We start from the raw sequence: 22,177 nt of genomic DNA on the forward strand, positions 1-22,177 counted from the left end.
TTAAGTGTCTGCTTCAGTTTCATCATCTGCCAAATGTGAATGAAATTAGTGTCTAGCTTATAAGGTTGTTATGAGAATTAAATGAGTTAGAATGTTAGTGCTCTTGAAGATCTTGTTAAAATAAAATGTAAAACACTCTGATCTTTGTGACAGTACCTCAGCGCTCCTCATCCATAGCTGCGTATGAGAATCACCTGCGAAGATTTTATAAAACAACAATACCTGGGCCCAGTTCCCAGGATTCTGACACAGTTGGCCTGGGGTGGGTTCTGGGAATTGGGGTGGTTTCAAAGCTCCCATGGGAGTTTTTTAAAAACTTGGCCAGGCGCAGTGGTTCATGCCTGTAATCCCAGCACTTTGGGAGTCCAGCAAGGGAGGATCACTTGAGCCCAGGAAGTCCAGCAAGGGAGGATCACTTGAGCCCAGGAGTTGGAGACCAGCCTGGGCAACATAGCAAGACCCTCTCATCTCTACAAAAAAATAAAAGAAAGAAAAATTAGCCGGGCACAGTGGTACGCACCTGTAGTCCCAGCTACTTGGGAGGCTGAGGCAGAAGAATTGTTTAAGCTCGGGAATACGAGGTTATGTGAGCTTTGATCACGCCACTGCACTACAGCCTGGGCAACAGAGTGAGACCCTGTCTCGAAAATAAATAAAAATAAAATTAAAAAACTATGTTTTCTGAGTAATGCTATATGGCAGGTATCATAATTATATTCTCAGTTTCCAATAATTATCGCACTCTGTAGCAAGCAGACTATATTTGTTGTATTTACAATAATATTAAAAGCCTTTCTAAAGAAAACTAAGAAGATCAATTTAGTAATAAATTTTCATAGGAAATATTGATGTTTGCTTTATTTTTGCAGAGAAATAACAGAAAATCCTAACATCCAAGAGGCAGCCCCCTCCCCCCGTTTTATTCATATCATTTTTTGTTTTATCAGGGAGAAATATTGAATTTCTCAAGTTCTTCAGGGGAAGAGAAAAGCACTACTCAAGTTGGGATGATAAAGCTTAGGAACTTTTTTTAAAGATGGCAACAATACACCAAAATGCAAATTGTGATATTCTTGACTCTTCTCTTCAAAGCTCTGCAAATGTTAGGTGTCATTTTTCTTTCTTTTTAGTTGCGAATGCAGGCAGTCTGGAATAATAAGTACCTTTAATTAACATGTAGAAATAAGTTACATCAACTTTTTGTCTCTGAAGAATGAAACCAAATGCACCTCACCTTTTTTGGGGGAGTTAGTGAATTGTTTGGGCTGGCATTAATGGGAAAGATGATTTTATTCATTTGGATTAGAAGCAAAAAATTCAAAAAAATGTCAAGAGTGTCACTAATGAAAAAGCCACATATGGCACTAGACTAACAGACACTTTGGGTTATTATTGTAATGCTATTTTTACATTAGATGATAAATATGGCCAGATCAGTTTTCCCATAAATGTCTAATTTGGTTCTCTTTATAAAACCTTTTTTTTTTTTTTTTTTTGAAACAGAATTTCACTTTGTCACTCCAGCTAGAGTGCAGTGGTGTCATCATAGCTCACTGCAACCTCTGTCTCCTGGGCTCAAGCGATCCTCCTACCTCAGCCTCCTGAGTAACTGGAACTATAGACGTGTGTCTCGATGCCCAGCTATTTTTTCTGTTTTTATTATAGATGGGATCTCGCTCTTGCTCAGGCTGGTCTCAAACTCCTGGCTTTAAGAGAACCTCCCACCTTGGCCTTCCAGAATGCTAGGATGCTCCTCATGCTCCTGCCTGAGACTATTTTTGTTTATATTTGTATGCCTCTTACTGACAATGAGTTGCTAATAACCTGGCTTATGATTCTTTTTTTTTTTTTTTTTTTTTTAAAAATAGTCTCACTCTGTTGCCCTGGATAGAGAGCCATGGCGTCAGCCTAGCTCACAGCAACCTCAAACAACTGGGCTCAAGTGATCCTTCTGCCTCAGTCTCCCAAGTAGCTGGGACTACAGGCATGTGCCAACATGCCCGGCTAATTTTTTCTATATATTTTCAGTTGTCCAATTAATTTCTTTCTATTTTTAGTGGAGACAGAGTCTCACTCTTGCTCATGTGGGTTTCAAACTCCTGACCTTGAGCAATCTGCCCGCCTTGGCCTCCTAGAGTGCTAGGATTACAGACGTGAGCCACTGCGCTTGGCCTGGTTTATGACTCTAACTACTTAATCACCATACATTAGTATAAACCTCCCCCATCTTTTGTTTTTAAGTGAGAAAGAACCCAGTCATGCAAAGGAAGTCTTTTATAATTGTTAAAATGTGTTTCTTCATCAATAATGAAGTAATGTGGGTAGTTTTATTTTTGTAGATTTTGGCAGATGATTCACATTTGTACTGTATCTGGGTTGACTCAAAAATTCATCTTTAATGGACAAGAAGCAATAAAGTATGGTAGGGTAGTACATTGGAAATGGGACATCCTTTCCTGCTTTTCTTCCCTCTGAATCTCAGTTTCTACATCTTTAAAATGGATTAAAATCACCTTTATTTTGAGGAAAAGAAGGTAATAAGCAAAGTACTATTGATCAATTGGTGAAACCATTTCACTGAAAAAAATATTTTCTCTTGTAATTAACTGTTGACACTTCTGTTTGAGTATATTTCCATTTTGCACTTAAAAGGCAAATTCAGGCCAGATGTCAAGGCTTAGCCTGTAATCCTAGCACTTTGGGAGGCTGAGGTGGGAGGATTGCTTGAGACCAGGAGTTTGAGACCAGCAAGACTCTTGTCAATGTAAAAACAATTAAAAATTAGCCAGGCATGGTGATGTGCACCTGTAGTCCAAGCCACTTGGGAGGCTGAGGTGGGATAATTGCTTGAGTCCAGGAGTTAACAGGCTGCAGTGAGCTATGATCATACCACTGCATTTCAACCTGAGTGACAGAGCGAGACCCCGTCTCTAAAACAAGACAAGACAAATTATTTGAATTTTTGTTCCGTTTTCTCATTCCTTTTACAGATATTCTTTGAATGCACAATACTACATGTGAATGAAGTACTATGAACAAGACATGTCAGTTGGGAGATTTTCTGCTTGAATCACCAGAATTATTCATTTATCCATTCAGCAGATATTATTATGCTTACCATAGACAAGACATGATGCCAGGCGCTGTGGGTCTTATCAAGATGAATAAGGCCAAAATGCTATGTGTTCAGAAAAATAGAGATCATACTTTACTGGGGAAAGCTCAAAGTCGAGCAATGTTTCACAGAGTAGAAAGCATTGGAGTTGTGTCTTACAGTAAGGTGGGTAAGATTTTCATAGGTGCCCATGAGGAGTTCTTTCTAGAAGGAAGGAAGAGCATAGACAGATGAGTGAGGACTGGAAGCAGGGCACTGACTGTGAGGTCCAGTGTGATTAGAGTTTAGGATGTACCTAGAACAATGGAGGGTTGGGCCTGAAAACAAGAGGAGGCCAGATTATTGAATGCCTTGAATGTTGTCAGTGCACAGTTTGGATAGATATCTACCTGTCCATGTGAGATTTAACTGAAAGCATGGGGACAGGTACTAGCAAATCTTCCAAGTTTGAAGACAGTTGACTGTGTCAAATCAGGCACATGTGCTAATCTAACCACATACAGTATTGAGATTTGTCTGTAGAGCGTACAAACTTATTTTAGATGTTCAAAAAGACCATACAGAGAAATATAATATGCAGATATGAGTATTTTCCAATAGACCTTATGCAATTGAAAATTAATGTTTAGTTTTTTTGCTGGTATACATGGTGGTCATGCCAAGAAATATTTATCACTTTTAATGAATGAATTCTTTCAGTGAAAAATAACAAATAAAATTTTTAAATTAATTATTTTAAAGACTCTTTTGGGTTGTGTTCCAATGTCTTTGAAATATACTCATAGGGACCTAATGTACTGATGAATTTTAATAGTCTACTAGTCAGCAACAGACCCAAAGAACTTGATTTTACCGTTGGTGTTGAAGACTGCATTGGCACATGCTCTATTGAATGTACAAGGGAAAAGAGCCTGTATTCTTTGCTCCTGCTCGCTTGTTTTTGCATTTTCTTGTCCATTCTAATATGAGCCTACTTGAAGTGGAAAATCACTTAGCACCCAACTGTATATGTTTTTGCTAGAAAGAAGCATACTTAACTTGCAGACAGAATGGTAGTTTTGCCATTCTCAGGAGATCATATTTTAGAAGGGGGGTTGATTTCTTGGCACCCAAGGAATGCGCGAGTAGAGAAGTGTTAGGGAAGCATGAGAGTGGGGAAAAAGAAACCACCTGCCATTTGGTAAATCGAGGGTGTGGGGACTATTAATGTCTGTGAACCCATATCCTTAGCTGGGATTAGAAGCATACCAAAACCAAAAAAACACACATACACACGAAGCTGGTTAGCCAGTACTGAGTCTTGAAAACATCCTATCTAGTTAGTGCTATTTAGAAAATATAAAAAAGAAGACAATATTTTGCCACTTTTGGGGACTATTTAAAGGACTATGTTAAATGAGCTATCTTTTTCTTCCCTTTCTTTTATAGAAGGATACACAAGTACACTAAATCGAATGGTTTAGAACAGCAGTCCCCAACCTTTTTGGCAACAGGGACTGGTTTCATGGAAGACAATTTTTCCACGGACTAGGGATGGGTGTAGGGGGATGGTTTCAGGATGATTCAAGCACATTACATTTATTGTGCACTTTAATTCTATTATTATTACATTGTCACTTGCCACTCACAGGGTTTTGATATGAGTCTGAAAGCAACTGATCTATTATGGTCTCTGTGTAGTCACACCTCTGGTAAAGATAATCTGTATTTGTTGCCACTCCCCAGCACGAGATCACCGTCTCAGCTCCATCTCAGATCATCAGGCATTGGATCCTCATAAGGAGCAGACAACCCAGATCCCTCGAATGCGCAGTTTACGGTAGGGTTTGTGCTCCTATGAGAATCTAATGCTGCTGCTGATCTGACAGGAGGTGGAGCTTATGTGAGCCATGGGGAGCGGCTATAAATACAGATGAAGCTTCACTTCATCGCGTTCACCTCCTGCTGTGCAGCCTGATTCCTAACAGGCCACGGACCAGTACCGGTCTGTGGCCTGGAGTTGGGGACCGCAGGTTTAGAACAAAAAGTTTTGAGTAGTTAGTGCTTGAATCTAATATGAGGTAACCCATGGAGCTCATAAAACTTTAATAACTAGTTGCAGATTTAATGAAGCAGTCTTGCAATTTTAAGTGAACCAGTGGTAATTCATGGTTCTTGGTGTTGCATAGGATGAAATTGAAATCAACGGTGTCACGGCAATGTTAATGAAAAGAACAAGCCACTTACTATAAATATGAGTAATTCTGGCACTTGCGAGAAGGCACCCAAGGAAAAAAGCCATGGTTGCTGCTTTACAATAATCTTTATGCCAAACTAAAGCCTCGTGTAGAGAATTTGTGTCCAAAGCCCTTAGACGTACTGTCTTTTTGCCCTGAGATGTAGCATTCATGAGGGTAGAAACTTTAACCTGAAAATACAGGGAGGAGATGCTTTCACTCACGTCAGTCAGTTATTGCCCGCGTGGAAGCTCTGCACCTGGCGAGGCGTGGACACACTCAGGGAGCCCGTGGCTAGTGTGCTTCAGCTGTCATCCCTCTGCCCGAGCCTCTCAAGTCAGTAAACCCGGGTCTGACCTCCTGACTGAGCTCTGCTCTCATTTTGCCAGCTGCTTTTGAGTCCGTTCCATTGGATTGGCCTCACAAGACCCTCCCACCTCCTAAGAGTAGCTTCCTCATCTCTCTACCTGCCTCCATTCTACCTGTCTTAAGAGACCAGCAGCTACTCCACAAACTCCACCAAGTCTGTGGAATATGCATTGGCCCACTAGAGTCATTCCTTCCTCTGGAAATCACAGAACTCTTTGCTGTTCCAGTTTTTTTGCTATATGCATGACACACTTTGCAACAACTCATATTATCGTCTCTTCCTATACATTATTATTTTGAGCTCTGTTGCCCTTTAGTGTCCAGCATCTCTGATTCTTCCATGATCTGAGCACAAACCCCCTCCATGTGCTCAATAAATGTCTGTAGACTGGCGGATTCCTGGATACCTAGAAGATACTAACCACAATGAGCTAACTAACAAGAGTGAAAGGCGATTTGAGGAATCATCTCAGCCACTGCCTGGCCTCTTCCTCCTGAACTTCCAGATTTTTCTACATGTTTTCATACATTTCTTGAGGATGTTCTACAACATCCCCACCTGACCCTCAGTTTTTCCCAGTAACTATTGTAATCTGAATTCTTTGTGTTTCAGTTTAGATGTGTGTGTTTCTGTTTAATTGGTGAAGATGGAGAATGGAAAGGCAAAACGATGATGGTGAGACCCTGATGCTTTGTCATTGGGGGTTGACAATTTCCTACCAACCCTCTCTCAGTTCCTATGGCTCTCCACCAGCCTGGGAGCATCATGAGAGCAGAGTGTGTCTTTGATTTTGCACACCACAATCCCCAGCGGCTGGCACAGGGCCTGGCACATAGTAGATGTTCAATAAGTAAATGTTTTTAATATAAAATTGAGCCCATGGAGTCTTATGGAGACTCTGAGCAATGGAAGATTTGAGTCTCATGCCACATGGAATTGTGCCTTACTTGAAGAAAACCCTGTTGGTAAAACTTAAGACCAAAACACAGATAAAATAGTAGAAGGCTATTTATTATAACATTTATGCTGTATTTCCTTCAAATAGCCACTTACCCCAATGCTTTGAAAATGTGATTTAGGTGTATAGAAACACTGCTTTACACAAAAGTTTTAGTGAACTTATATTTTATGAAGTGAATTATCTGAGAATCATACTTCTAAAATTATATTTATCCTACCTAGTTTGATGTCATGTTTTCAAGTGGAGGAATGACTTTAATTATAAGTATACATGAAATTGCTAAATGTTGGAGAAAATTACACAATACTTTCTGCTCTAAAAATAACATTTACTCACAGAAAACAGTATATTACTAGATATTTTATTGCCAGAAAATTTTTTCTTTTTTTCCCTGTCCATCATCTGTGTACATTGCCAGAAAATTTAATAAGCTTTCTTATAAGTGTTGGTAAAGAGGAACATCTGGAAAATTAGCAGCTATGTTTTGGGATGTTGCTTATATTAAATATTCCTTCTTTTTGATTATATTAAATCATCCCCCTAAGAAAGAAAAGAATATTTAAACTTTCTTTGCATGATCTCCAGAAATATGAATTAGCAAGTGTCATTTTGAGATCCTGCAAACTGTTACCAAGGATTGGAAATTCACATGGAGAATCCCAGCTCTCAGTGAGTTTAAATTTTAGTTTGGAAAGCCCAGAACATTTATATTTTAATAAAGACACTTCTCTCATACAAAAAGAAACAAATACAAAAAAGGAAAAAAGGATAGAAGATAATATTCCAAAATATGAATTTGGGTATCTCCCCTGATGAGACAAGGAGTAATTCTTATTTTTTTATATATTTCTGAATTTTCTTCCATGGGTATACATTATAGTATTATAAAAAAATTATTTAAAATAGAAACTGCCTAACAGGGTGCAGTGAGTACCAAATGAGAGATCTGGATAGTAAGGGCTATTGGAATTCAGAGGAGAGTAAACTCACTTGGGCTTGGGTAGGATAAACAGAAGATTTGGGCCTTGAGCTGGGTCTCAAAGAGGAAGTGATACCATAATAATGGTATCTTGAATTTATAGGTTACTATTGCATCAGAGACTAGTTGCCTCCCTGGTAAACATTTTCCCTTTCTCTATTGGAAGAGTTCCAGTCTTGTTCAGTTATGGTAGTCTCTTTCCAGTTTCAGGAATTGGTTTAAGATATGTAACCTAGTCTGAGCCAATGAGACAGCAAGGGGACATTGGGAAATAGGTGCTTCTTGGAGTTTCTTTAGATACTGAAAGAGATGCCCCTCTACTGCCTGTGGACTTTACCTGGTCTGATATGACAGCTAGAGCTATACAAGAGGACCCAGTGGCGTGTAGACAGCAGAGTCAAGACATAGAAGGAACCAGAATCATCAGTCCCATTTTTAGCCACTGTGTTTGGGTGAACTAGTTTCTTCTTCTCTACTTATATGTATGTAAGGTAATTAATGTCCTTGTTATTTAAAGCCAGTTTGAATTGAGGCAAAAGTATCTTCCCTGATACAATAATGCTACCATTTGCTAACCTGTTCATATCCAGTATTAACTTTTTGATTTGAACAACTCTGTGAAGTGGCTGAGATGCACATAATTATTCCCATATTACTGATGATGAAATTAAAGTTGAAAGGATGAAGCTTGTCTTAAGGACAAGTCAAACCTAAGTTTACTAATTCCAAATCATTCTGCTTTCTCTATGCTTTTTTAAGTGGCTGTCTCTATAAATGGAGAGACATGTTGCTTATAATCCATCGGTTCTGAAGTGAATGCCTGTTCTGTGTCAAGCAGCATTCTGGGAGGTAGGCTGCAAAGCAGAGGAGAGGGAGGAAAAGGCAGCCAGTGAAGAGTGGGACAGTGTCCTCAGTAGTTGGCATATGAATCTCATGTTGGAGTGAGTGGATGTTGCACATTGATTCGAAGTCATGACAGTCAAAAAGTAAAGTTGGGACCAGATTATAGAAAGCTAAGAATTCCAGCCTACAGTTAATGTCTTACACAGTGGGGAAAGCTGTGATGTTGATGACAATGCCCCAGAATCGTACAGCATAAAAAGAGATGAGAATCTTCACAAATCCTTTCATCTTGTTGACAAATTCCGTGTCTGTGTGCATGCTGTTTTGTATATCATCTACCACAGATCTTGAAATGAAGGAAATCCCAGAAACTATCAGAAACATTTCTTTTTAGATGTGGATAATTTAGCATTATCTGTACCTCAAAAGAAATTTAATATTAGTTTATGAATTACTTAGTTCAAATCAAAACACACCTATGACATCTGGGCCCCATCTGGTAGATTAATTAAAGCAGGGATGCTGAATTTGGATAGTTTGATATCCTCTTCAAAGACTGATCTCCCTTAGGACGGAGACAGGAAAATCCTGACATTTGGATTTCTCTGTTCACAGGGACCTTTACCGTGAGAACAATAAATAGCCTTTTGTAGCTTCTTAATGAGACGTGTAGCATGTTATATTAACACCCGGGAGCTTGTCTAAAACTGCTCTCCCTCACTAATTACTAATAAAAATGCAAAGCCACAGTGCTTCCTTGTTCTTTATTCTTTTTACCCACATCAGGGGCCTTTGTTTTTTCCCCATACTGAGTGCCCTTTTCACAGAGTATGGAACTAGCACACTGTGTCTAGAAACACCTGGTGGCATGGCTGGCCTGGAGTCTGCAACAGTCTGCTCACACAGCAGCAGGCATCCCTGGATGGCCAGGTCAGCCAAAAAGTAAGTTGAGTGTTTTGCACATTAGCACACTGCACATGTAGACTAAGTGATGTGTGACGGTCTCCAGAGAGGAACCCTCAGTGCTTTCTGCTGAGATGAATGCACCTGGCCATGCGGCTTGAGAGGACCACGTTCTGAAAGGGCCCTCAACAGTGGAGATGCAAGGAGATTAGAGATGGGAGCCACGGGACCTCACGGAAGGCCTGTTTTTGCTTGTATGAGCCTAGCTTGGTGCCTTCTCTGCTTCTAAATTTAAATGCTTCCATTTTAGCCAGTTCACATTTCACTTCTACTTGAGCCACATAAATTATGCAGGGACCTTTAAGAGCCCTTGTAGATGTGGAAGAGCAGATGCCTCCCTGGCTTGGGGTGGAGTCTTCCAGGCTTGAAAAGGTGTCTGGTTGTTCTCACCTGTCACCTGTTCCTGCTGAGCCGTGGCATGTTCTTACGTTCTGGTTGCTTGTGTCCCGAAGTATGAGTAAGACCCCCTAACCCAAACCAAGCCCAATCTCACAGGAAATGGGATATTCCTTCTTCTTTTCCTTTCTAGGTAATATTGTCTGAATAAAAATGATGCCTTGGGCAGTAGAACAACTGGAAGGTGGTAAAAATTATTATACTGTGTGTATATCTATGGAAATGGAGTGAAATAATAATTTTTACCATGTTGGCACCTTCTCCTACCGTTTATGAAATTCCTTGAGAAATTTATTTAAGTTTTTTTTTTTTCTAGCCTGAAATTTCTTTAATTTGTACAAAGGCATAAGGTCTGCTAATATGCTTTCCAATTTAATCTGAGCCAAAGGTGATACACTTTTTTGATATAAAAATCTGACCTGAGTGATCAATTAATATACCAATAATTCTTACTTTGGAAGAAGTGTATTTTGTGAAGATGCGTATAAGAATGCTAATCCCAGGCTGGGTGTGGTAGCTCATGCTTGTAATCTTAACACTTTGGGAGACTGAAGTGGGAGGATCACTTGAGGCCAGAGGATTAAGACCAGCTTGGGCAACATAGTGAAAACCTATCTCTATAAAAAATTTAAGAAATTAGCTGGGCATGGTGGCACATTCCTGTGGTTCCAGCTACTTGGGAGGCTGAGAAAGGAGGATCACTTGAGCCTAGGAGTTTGAGAGTACGGGGTGAGTTATGATTGTGCCACTGCCCTCCAGCCTGGGCAACAGAACATCTCCAAAAACCAAAACAAACCAAAACAAGAATGCCAGCCACAACACCAATCTCAGATTCTCAATGGGACAATGTGAAGTAGAAGAGTAACATGCAATTTCCCTCTTCAACAAGTTGCAGTGAGGCTATATGAACAAAAGAAATATGCCAGATTCCTTGGAATGGCAAATGTTCTATAAGGTATTGGTAATATACTGTTTTTGTTCCAGAAAGAGTTTAAGGGAGCTTTCAAGGGCTCATAAAATACAAGAAAACAAAAATGTTAAATGGAAGACCTGAAAGAAAGGCGGGGGAGGGGGGGGCAGAAGGCGTTAAAGTAAGCTCGAAATGAGGTTAAGAGAAATGCATCCCATACTGCCCGAAATGCAGGTTAATGAATGGGCCCCAGGCTTGCCTGGAAGGGTTGTTTCTTCCAGTGAAAAGGGAAACCTGGTCTGTTCAACACATCACAGCAGCCATGAAGTCAACAACAAGTTGTCTCTCAGGAGAAGAATAATTTATTCATAGTGTCAAGATGGCACTGTGTCCCAAGGGTGCTCATAGTGAGAGAAGCTCTAATTATGATAACGATCTGACTTTATGGCCCTGGGAAGGTAGCTTCCTGGCTCTAAACCTTTACTCCCTTCTATGAAATGGAGAGAATGAACCAAAAGATCCATAAAGTCCCTGTAACTCTCAAGTCCACTGAGTGTACTTTCTTCACTTCTGATCATTTTCTCTGAGAAAATGAAAGCTTCTTTTTCCTTCTGCCTCCCAGTTCTTACTGCTGAACTTTCACCGTCCTTCCACGTCCCACTATAACCTGCCCTTTTCTGTTGCCCAACCTGCTATTCTGTCAAACTCGCCTTTCTCGTACAGCTGCTTATCTTTTTCCCTGAAAAAAAGCTGAGCAGAGGAGCTAGGACCAGGGAGTGTTTGTGTCAGCAGAGGAAGGGGGTGGGCCGTGTGTCCATGGGGTGGGGGAGCACTGTCTGGAATTGAGGTCAGCCAGGAAATAGGAAGCCGTTTTTTATACTTCCCTTCGTTTGCAGGAGGGTTGAGGATTCCGCTCGGAAGCTCGGCTTTTTGTTTCAAATATAGGCCACAAGGAGAACTGTCTGCCGCTGAATGGCTAATTGTTCTTAATTGTGTTCTGTGTTTAGCAGACCACTAACTACAGTATATGCTTAAAAACAGTGTTCAGGGAAATTGTTTGTGCCTCTTGTTTGTTTCTTACATTCCAGTGTTGTCGTAGTCAGAGGCAACATGCCCCAAAGTGTCACCAGAAAGGCTCACAGGGGCACCGCGTCAGGCAGCATGTGGCATCCGCCGCGAGTTATGCATAGTTGGCATATGGAGAGTGGAGGCTGCCCGAGGAAACAGCCAGCCCCATTATGGCAACAGTTGTCCGTTACCTTCCCGTGCCCTGATAAAGGCAGCCTTACCCTAGATGAGAGCTTTGATTGTTCCTTTCACGTGCTCTCTAGAGACCAAGTGTCAGAAACTTAATGGTTTCTGAATGGCAGTGATGTTTCAGCATCATTCAGTGTCACTGGTCTATGAGAGTTCATTGTGGTAAATAATGTATTTGAGGTAGAGTTAGTGCCTGATAAATATATATTAAGTTAGTCAGCTTTCTTTCCTTCAGACACCTTTTCTCTTGCTGTTTGCCCTTTTGCAGTTTAGTGCAACTGCTGAGGTTAGCCAGAATCCCTTGTCCTTCTGTTGGAATAAGAAAAAGGAATGGCTGTCGGCTCCTGTCACCATGCCAAAAAAAAAAAAAAAAATGAAGTAATTATCTTTTGTAAACTGGAGACCTGGATGATAGGATAGGGTTCTTGTGGTTTAGGAATATCAGTCAGGTCCGCTGGATTTGAAGTCAGCGCCACTAGTAATGTGTCTTGATGTCTGCGAACCACTTGATCTGCAGCTCACAGCACGGAGTTACACACATAAGAGGTGAAGCTCATGGTCTTCTCTATAATTGTAGTTGGGATTTCATTGCAGAATTTTACTTGTATTTCACCAGAGCTGTCTTTTAACAGTGAAATGTGTGAACAATCCTCAATGTAGCCTAGTATTTTGAAAGAGAAGGGTTTGCAGCTCCTCCTCCTAACACTTAAAAAAAAGAGAGAGTTGATCCTTTAAGTGGAAAGCCCTTTCTAGCATACTGCTAGCAATTCTTTGCCCGATATTTTACATTTTGCTGAAAATACTTTAACCCTACTCTCTGGTATAGTGCCGTTAGTGAGCCTAGGTTCTGTTGAATGGAATGACCACACCTGGCTGTGATTTTTCAGTTTTTCTGTCTGCTTTTCTTAGCAAATGTATTATCATGTTATTTTTCATTGTTGGTACTTCTTGACTCTTTCCAAGTTTAACTTGTTATTTCTACTGTAGGTTTGGGAATCAGATCTCTGAGTGTGTTATAATTCTGTGTAAAATAAGAGGAAATGTGTGCTAATAATGACCTGAAGGGAACTCCTTTGAATAAAGAACCTGAAAGTCTGTGCATTTCTAATCACTCCATCAATTCTGTAAATCTCTCTCCCTCTTAACTCCCTTTACTTGTACCAAAGGAAGAGGAGATGAAGGTAACCTTATTGAAAAAAATTCTTTGTGGGCATCGATGTAATTCTAGTAGTCCTCAACATTGCTATTTACACTCAAACACCTTATTGTAGTTCTTTAATTAAACAGAAAAGACATACTTGAAAATAACTATACACAATAAGACATGTATAGACTTTCTATGCAATTAAACTAGCCATCTGCATTTAACGACATACATAGTATGCCTAAATGAAGTATATAATTGTGAATTAAATTTTTTACTTACAACCCGTTATTGCAAACCATCTTAAATTATTTAAAAGAATTGTTAATAGTTTGTTAGATAAAATGACATTCTTTTTTCTTGTTCCCTGCTTCAGGTTTCTGGTGACAGGCTATTGTTTTCTTTCAGTCCTAGTTGGGCCCAGTGATTGGTCGGCCTAGTTGGCCTAAATCACCAGAAGAGTTTTTTCCACTTTGCAGTGAGTGTCATAGTTGTTCAGCAAACGTAACGAGCCATTATTACCATCACTGAAACATACCACTTTGTGAGTACACTCTTCATCCGCTGCTTTTTCTTATTCTCTGAGCCTGGCCTCTTTCCTGTCCTCTGTACTGTTCCACACTGCCTTCCATCTGTTTCTTCTCCGGGTGCCATCTCTCAGCATGGACTCTCCCTTTGTTCATCCACTCATTATTGTTCTTACATAATGCTTGACATAAGAAAGTGCTCACTAACTACACAGATAGATAGGTTTTTAAAAATGAATGGATACATCCAAAAATTATTCTAGCCAGTTTCCAAAAAAAAAGCATTAAATTTTTTTTAAAAAAGGGAAAGAGGCCCCCTTCAAAGTAACCATGGGGATTAATAGGTACCAGGAAATGTAGACTAAGTCTAAGTTCCTACAAATGAGCCCTAAATTTAACTCTGTGTTTCTTGAAGGTTTCAGAAAGGGAAGACCAGTGAGTTGTGCATTACCCATTCCCTGGTGGAAGGAAGCATGCCAGTGAACCAGAAGAAAAAGTATTTTTCCTCTTAGTACTCATTTCTGTATATATGATCATTCATGCAACAAAATAATTGACAGTCTCTTTTATAGTAATTTAATAATAAGTTGCAGAAATTTTTTCTCAGTTAAAAAATATAATGAGGCCGGGCGTGGTGGCTCACGCTTGTAATCCTAGCACTTTGGGAGGCCGAGGCGGGCGGATTGCTCAAGGTCAGGAGTTCGAAACCAGCCTGAGCGAGACCCCGTCTCTACCAAAAATAGAAATAAATTAATTGACCAACTAAAAATATATATACAAAAAATTAGCCGGGCATGGTGGCGCATGCCTGTAGTCCCAGCTACTTGGGAGGCTGAGGCAGTAGGATCGCTGAGCCCCGGAGATTGAGGTTGCTGTGAGCCAGGCTAATGCCACGGCACTCACTCTAGCCTGGGCAACAAAGTGAGACTCTGTCTCAAAAAAAAAAAAAAAATATATATATATATATATATATATATAATGAGCATCTAATATGTGAAAGGCACTGTGCCAGGAACTGATCATACAAAAGTGAATAGGAAATATATGGTCTCTATCATCAAAGAGAAATCTTTTTATATCTCAGTACATGAGTTAACAGTAATAATAACTAACATTCATTAAACTATTAGCCACGCCATCCCCTATCCAAGTAAATATATGTATTATTAGAACTATTATTACTCCACCGTTTACACTTAAAGAAATTGAGGCAAAGGGAGGTTTAAATCATTTGCCCAAGGTTATAGAGCTTGTAAGTGGTAAGAGCCAGGACTTGAACCTCAGTAAATCTGGTTAGCTCTTGGGCCCAGACTTTTAACAACTATTCTATGTTTCTTCTCTAGGGGTATGAGAAAAGGAACAGGAACGAGTTTATGGGGGCTGGAGGTGGACAAAGATGATTGGTTTGGAATATACTGAATTTGAGTTGCCTGAAGGCATAAAAAATGGAGATGCCTGATGGGCCATGGGGTATACAGATCTGAGCCCAGAGATCTGGGCCAACAATAAGGTCATTTTTTAGGTGCCAACAGCACATAGTTGTTATATGAAGCTAGAAGCAGAAAGCCTATGAAATGTATTAGATGAGTGCACTTTAAAAATATTTCCTCAATAAAACAGTCTGAGAATGTATATTAAATTATAGTTCAGTAAAGATACTACAGGGAGTTCATGTAATGTGGATAAAAATAGGTAGCACTTTGGCAATTGGATGCATACATACATGTTAGGTGCTAGGATTGAGCTTGGCTAACGAGGAAAAGAGGCTGGTAAGCATTTGTCTCACCAGGTAATAGCCAACCATATGCTGGGGGCACATTAACTCAGATTTTGACAACTGTTTCCAGAAAGGTGCTGTTACTCCCATTTTGTAGTTGAGGAAACTGAGGCCCAGAAAATTGAGTAATATGTCAAGGTTTCACAGTAGTAAGTAGCAGAGTTTAGGGTTTTGTCATAGTCAGTTTGGGCTGCTGTAACAAACCACCAGAGATTGGGCAGTTTCTAAACAACAGAAATTTAATTCTTACAGTTTGGGGGAGGGGGGAGCCTGGTAAGTCCAAGGTCAGGGTGTCAGCAGATTCAGTGTCTAGCGAGGGCCCACTTTCTGGTTCATAGACAGTTGTCTTCTCAATGCAGCCTCACATGGCAGAAGGGGTGAGGGAGCTCTCTGGGGCCTCTTTTATAAAGGCACTAATGCCCTCATGACCTAATCACCTCCCAAAGGCTCCGCCTCCAAATACCATCACATTGGGGGCTAGGATTGAGCACATGGATTTGTGACGGCCCTGTGCTTCTGCCCCTGCAGCACGGTTGGGCCTCAGGAGCAGCAGTGGGTGTGAAAGCCTCGCTGTGTAAACAAGGGTGGCTCTGCTCGCAAACAGGCTCCTGGACGTGCAGCTGAAGGCCCACAGTTGCCTTTGGTAGTGCAGGGAAGAAATAACCCAGGCTGAAAAGATTTCGCATACCAACGTTAACCACCGTTCTGTCACTCTTATAAAAGAACCCTAGAACAGCTAGGAAGCGAAGATGGAGCCAGGCAGGAGTCCAGGTTCGTGCTGGGTAATTGAGCCTCAAGGTGCCCCCCCCCAGCTCCCCCGGTGGCTCGCAGGCTGCTGTCATCCCAAGGAGGCAGCAAGCCCCACTTCCTAGGCAGGCTGCGTGCCTCCCGCCCTCCCTGGCTGTGCAGTGACACGGACGGGCCACTGATAGAATTCCCATGAAATCCAGTTATTCTGGCAGAAAAGATGACTTCCTGGCAGAGCCCTCAGGAAGAGTCCCTCAGCCCCAGGAAACAAAACAAATACAGCTCTTCCTATTATTTTGACATCCTTTTTTGCCCCCCCTCCCCCTCCCCAAGACAGACAACAGAAATTTGGACTCAGCAGTTTTACTTTTAACTCTTTCTTGCCATTAACATTAATGGGTGATTGTTCGTGGAGGCCAGAGGCTTCTCTCTCACTTCTCTTTGTTGTTTCAGGTGTTCAGCTAAGTCCCTAGTAGCCATTTTCTCCTCAGTACTTTTACCTTCTCCCCATCTCAGAGGACTTATCTAACCTAACCTACAACTTCAGAGTGTTGTTATCCTCATTATTATTTTAGGGATGTCTAAATGGTGTAGGATACCATCGCTTTGTGGTGCATGCACACTTATTTTGGTGGGCTTGGTGATTACTGTCTGTCAATGATAATAATGGTAGTTTATTTTCTCTATTGAAAATGGCACTTTCTGGAATGCTTCTCCTTTTCTGTGGCCAACTTAAGAAAATTCTTCCTTTCAATCTTTCATCTTCCCGTAAGCCTTCCACCCACTGAAGATAATGCAGTTTTCTATATTAAGCTGCTTTGAGGAGCTGTCTTAGGTCCAGCTCCCTGGGAAGTACGGAGGTGTGTGTGCAGGTAGTTTCCTGGGTAGTACTTTGGGAACAGCACTTCCTAAGAGGCTTGAGTTGATCCCACAGGGGAGCTCTGGAACTGGGTTGGCCTTAGGGAGGGAGCAGAATCTTGGGTGAGGTGGTTCCCTTAAGCCAAGGACAGTTACTGGAGAGGGACTGTGCTGTGAGCAGCACCCTCAGCTGCTGGAAGAGTGAGTGCTGCGTCCCCAGAGCAGAGATCTGGGCAGAACCACAGTATCCTCCCCAACACCCTTTCTAAGAGGTCGCACCTGATCTCTTCAGGTCTTTTTTTGCAGACATCACCATGACAATACAAGCCTTGTTCAACTAAGAATATTTCCTGTGTTCTTTTGCACTAACCTGCGTTACAAAATGGCGGTCTTCATGATGAACATTAGAGACAAGCCAACGTAATAATGGGAAAGATCTGGTTTCCATTTTCTCCTTTCTGTTACCATTATCACCATCCTAATTTTGCCCTTAATTATCTCTATTTGCATTCATGAATGATTTCTCTTTTTTTTCTTTTTTTTTTTTTTACAGCTTATTTAGGTATAATTGGCAATAAGCTACACAATTTAAAGTGTGTAACTTGCTGAGTTCTGACATATGTATACAAGCATGAAACCACTCAGTGAACCTTTCTCATCTGTGGTGTTGTACATATCAATAGTTTCTTTTCATTGTTGAGTAGTATTCGTTGTATGGATATATGGCAACCATTGAGCTAACTGATGAACATTTTAATTGTTTCCATTTTTAACTACTACAAATAAAGGTGCTGTGAATTTTTGTGTACAAGTCATTATGTGGGCATCCTCTTTCATTTGCCTTACTTGGGCACTTAGGAGTAGAATGGCTGCATCACGTGGTAGTTCTATGTTTAACTTTATAAAAACTGCCAAATTGTTTTCTAAGGCAGTGATACCATTTTATAATCTTACTAGCAGTCTGTGAGAGTTACATTTGCTCTACATCATCACCAGCGCTTGATATCTTTTAAATGTTAGCCAATCTGGTGACTGTGTAATGGTGTCTCGTTATTTTAATTTGCATTTTCCTAGCCCAAGTTCACTACAGTTTTTCTCCTTTCTAATTTTATATTACAGCTCTTACACTTATGTCTATGGCCCCCTTCTGAGTTAATTTTGGCTTATGGTGTTAGGCATGGGTTCAGTTTTTTTTCACTTTTGTGGATACCTGACGTTCTAGCACTATTTGTTGAAAAGACTTCACTTTACCCATTAAACCTTTATAAAAAAAATTGACTATTTATGTGTGGTTCTATTTCTAGACTGTATTCTGTTGCCTTGATCTGTATCTCTATGTTGATATCTCTTTTATGTTGATACCATACGGTACCAGTACAGTAGTAAGTCTTAAAGTCAGGTAGTATCTAAGTCCTTCAACTTTTTTTTTTTTTTTAAGATTATTGGCTATTCTAGTCCTTTATATTTCCCCATTGGTTTTAGAATCAACTCATTGTGCTGTCTGGAACCTCCAGTTCAACATGGAATAGAAGTGCTGAGAGCAACAAGAGGTCCTAATCTCAGGAAATGAACATTCAGTCTTTTGCTACTAAGTATATTGGCTATTGTTTTTCATAGATGCCCTTCATCAGGATGAGGATGTTTCCTTCTATTCTTGATTTGCTGAGAGTTTTTTCATGAATGGATTTTAATTGTCAAATGATTTTCTTCTGCGTGTTTTGAAATGATCATACAGTTTTTCTACTTTATTCTGCAGATATCACCCTAGTAATATAAGGAATCATTTCAACTGGAAATACCACCAGGTTTCTTTTGTCCTAAATTGCATAAAGGGAGGTCTACACGATCTAAAGCCAACAATGAAGAAGAGTTGGATTCCGTTTTCTCCTTTAGTTATAGTTGTTGTCCTACTTCTAATTTTGATGAATTGACTGTCTTAAATGTTCTTCCCACCCAGTCTCTCTCCCTTCCTATCACGATTTGAGAAAAGCCTTTCTAAAGAACACCTCTGGCCACAGTGTTAGTTGCTCTCTTGATAAAAACCATCACTGGCTTATCATCACCCTCAGAATAATCTGCTGAGTAGGGAAGCCAGTGTCTTCCATAATTCAGCGTCACAGACCCCACCCACCCCTCTATCTCTCTAGGGATATCCCACTCCTACCTTTCTTCTTGATTGAATTAAATTTGGTCACTTCCATATCTGTTCTTGTAACTTTGGATACTTATGTTTTATTTTTTTCTACATGAAGATACAAGCCATATTGCATTTATTTTTGTATACCCATAGTACCTCCCTGGTATAGTGCCTGTGTGTGGTGGGCATTTTCCATGTGTTTATTGAATGAATAGATGAACATAATTCATAAGGTTTTCCATGTAAACATATATATGTTTAATGCCAAATAAGAGAATATATTGTTGGTACAAATGAAGAATATTTTCTCAATGCCACTTTTATAAGTGCTCTTTAATTATATGATAGCTGCTGGGTCAGTGGTTTTTTTGTCATTGGTTTTTAGGAAACCTAGAGTCTTGGATCAGCTGTTTTCATTTTAAAGGATATAACATACTCGGGAAATGTGATAGATCACATACACGGAATTTTATGACTTTGAAGAAGTTTTTCAGTTTGTAAGCACTCATAGTTACTGACAATTTACTTTTCTGGCCATTACCAGAGAAATCCAATTAATTATTCTTATGGGGAAAAAAGAAGAAAGGAATCCAAACTAACACACACAAAACAATTCCCTTCACTCTGATGCTGATTGAACCTAATAGCTCTTGTTTTGAATTTCATAATTCTAGAAGAGTTAAACTTGAAAATGTATCTCTAAACAATGAGCCTCTGTTTTCCACCAAAAGGCAGTGATTGTGTTGAGCATTTTAACTGGTTATCAGACCTCAGGCTGCCGGTTTGAAGAGTGAACTTTGGCAATAGGAACTTGGCTCTCAATCCTGTTTTGCAGCTGGCTAGAATGTGAATAAACTTCTTATTGAAAAAGAGACATATCTTCTCAAAGGAGGAGAGGAATAAAGCCCTCAACCTAATAACCTTCCTCCTTTCTGCCAGACCCCAGCCTCCACTTACCTTTTTAGAAAACGTCTTCAGTGAGAGATGTTTTCAGATGTACAAAAACTCAGAGATGAAACAAGGCAATTCTTGCTCCCTTGTAATCCTCATCCCGAGAGAGTTATTCTTTTGTAAAGTCCCTTCAAGAGTGTGATTTTCTTTCTAACTTCTCCCTCTTTAAGGAATTGTGCGAAAACTGCAAGTCCTTTGTGCTCAGTGTAACACAACTGTTTCTCTTTTACTTTTATTAGGGTTCACCTCTGTGTCCTGGCGTGATGATGGCTTTAATGTGCAGCCAGGTGGACACATCGTGGCAGGTCTGGGGCTTCCTCTCATGTTGGTGCTTTTGGGCAGCATCCTATCAGTCTCGAGAAAGGTTTACTGCTCTCTGTATCCCTCTGTGCCCTCCCTTCACCCAGAGCTCACCGTCTTATCCAAAGTCAATGAGTTTTCAAGTGAGGAGCTAATAAAAGCTGTGCAAACCTTTCCATTCCATGGAATTCTTGACATTCTATAAATGTAGCAGAAACATTTGAGACGTGTTGGAAGCCTTGCCTGGGACTGATGACTTCCAACAGTGACCGATTTCTGCTTGTTTCTTAGTCAGTGTCATCTCTTCTAAAAGGAGCTACCCACCTATCCTGCATCCCCCACCCCGTTCCCTCTCCCCTGTGCGTTAGCTGCCCCACATCGGTGTTTTCTTGCATTTTTCTGTGTGTTGCTGTCTCAGCCCTTACCCTATTGTATGACAGTTCTCTGATGGATTTTGTACCATGAAGTGAGCTCCTGGGTGACAGGAAGGAGGGATTCGTTCATACTCTATTTCATCTCAGGTGCCTTATCTGAGTACCTGACACACAGTAGATATTTAATCCATGTTAGTGAATGGACGAGTCCATGCCATTCAGAACTACTTTAATCACTGCCTTCACCTTGTTTTTTGTTTTTTGTTTTTTTTTTGAGACAGAGTCTCGCTTTGTTGTCCAGGCTAGAGTGAGTGCCGTGGCGTCAGCCTAGCTCACAGCAACCTCACACTCCTGGGCTCAAGTGATCCTGCTGCTTCAGCCTCCCGAGTAGTTGGGCCTGCAGGCATGCGCCACCATGCCCAGCTAATTTTTTCTATATATACTAGTTGGCCAGTTAATTGCTTTCTAATTATAGTAGAGACAGGGTCTTGCTCTTGCTCAGGCTGGTCTCGAACTCCTGAGCTCAAGCAATCCACCCGCCTAGGCCTCCCAGAGTGTTAGGATTACAGGCATGAGCCACTGCACCTGGCCTTGGGAGATATTTTCAAGAGTGTTGTATATCATGCTTACAAAAAAAAGACCAGATTAAACTTAAATAGGAAACTTCTTCTACCATGTTTTTTTTTTTTTATTTTATCAGAATTTTTATTTCTTTTTTAGCCTGGTTTTTAGAATGTTTATGTCGATGGAATGAAGATGAATTTTCTTAAGATTATGGACACTTTAGTTCCTCAGCATGCTCCTGGTTTTCTCCTTTAAAGGCTCTTGTTATGGCCGGGCGAGGTGGCTCACGCCTGTGATCCTAGCACTCTGGGAGGCCGAGGCAGGCGGATTGCTCGAGGTCAGGAGTTCGAAACCAGCCTGAGCAAGAGCGAGACCCCATTTTTACTATAGATAAAAAGAAATTAATTGGCCAACTAATATATAGAGAGGAAAAAAATTAGCCGGGCATGGTGGCGCATGCCTGTAGTCCCAGCTACTCAGGAGGCTGAGGCAGGAGGACCGCTTGAGCCCAGGAGTTTGAGGTTGCTGTGAGCTAGGCTGACGCCATGGCACTCACTCTAGCCTGGGCAACAAAGTGAGACTCTGTCTCAAAAAAAAAACAAAAACAAAAACAAAAACAAAACAACAATAAAGGCTCTTGTTATGGGCAAAAATCTGCTTTTCAGACTTATAACTAAAAATCTAACGTAACTATAAAAATTATGAAAATGTTTTATCTCTTAGAAGGCATATACCTTAATTCGGTGGATCCAGTTTTTGGTTTTGTTGGTTTTTTTTGTAGGTTATAT

At 40.5% G+C, this 22,177-nt stretch overlaps 1 protein-coding gene across 2 annotated transcripts in view; it reads left to right on the forward strand.

Moving 5' to 3' along the window:
* SRGAP1 (SLIT-ROBO Rho GTPase activating protein 1) overlaps positions 1–22,177 on the forward strand; it is a 269,594-nt gene that overhangs the window by 76,893 nt on the left and 170,524 nt on the right. The gene's annotated exons all lie outside the window — the stretch shown is intronic.

Source organism: Microcebus murinus, chromosome 10, assembly GCF_040939455.1.
Source record: "Microcebus murinus isolate Inina chromosome 10, M.murinus_Inina_mat1.0, whole genome shotgun sequence".
Classification (NCBI taxonomy): Eukaryota; Metazoa; Chordata; class Mammalia; order Primates; family Cheirogaleidae; genus Microcebus; species Microcebus murinus.